We start from the raw sequence: 501 nt of genomic DNA, 5'->3' as shown, positions 1-501 counted from the left end.
CAATAACTATATGATAGATTATAAGTAGAATTATATTAAAACTATATGAAAGTATTTCATTATTTATAAAAGTTTTTGGTCTTAATATACTGCTATAATACAGGTCTTTAGAGTAAGTATTGATAGTTCAATTTGTATGTATTAATGGAATGGAGTAGATTAAGTAGAACTGTAAGACAAATGGATAAAATGCTATTAAAGGATTTTTGTATTTTTTGCTATACAGTAGTCATACCTGTTACCATCAGGTTTAAAATATCCTTTTAGGGATAAATATGTCCATCATAATAAAGAAACTGATGATATTTAGTAAACCACATTCAGATCATTTTTACTTGATAAAATTTCATGTAAATCTTTTTGCCATTTTTTCTAACTTTAATGAATGTATTTTAAGTTGTTAGTTTACTTGTCATGTGATCTTATACATAGTCTGGAAGCAGCTGCAATGCATCTTAAAGGGATCAACTATGGCTGTCATATCATTCAGAAATAAAAAGT

The sequence above is a fragment of the Penaeus monodon genome, chromosome 20 (assembly GCF_015228065.2).
Source record: "Penaeus monodon isolate SGIC_2016 chromosome 20, NSTDA_Pmon_1, whole genome shotgun sequence".
Classification (NCBI taxonomy): Eukaryota; Metazoa; Arthropoda; class Malacostraca; order Decapoda; family Penaeidae; genus Penaeus; species Penaeus monodon.
This window is presented reverse-complemented; position numbering follows the sequence as displayed.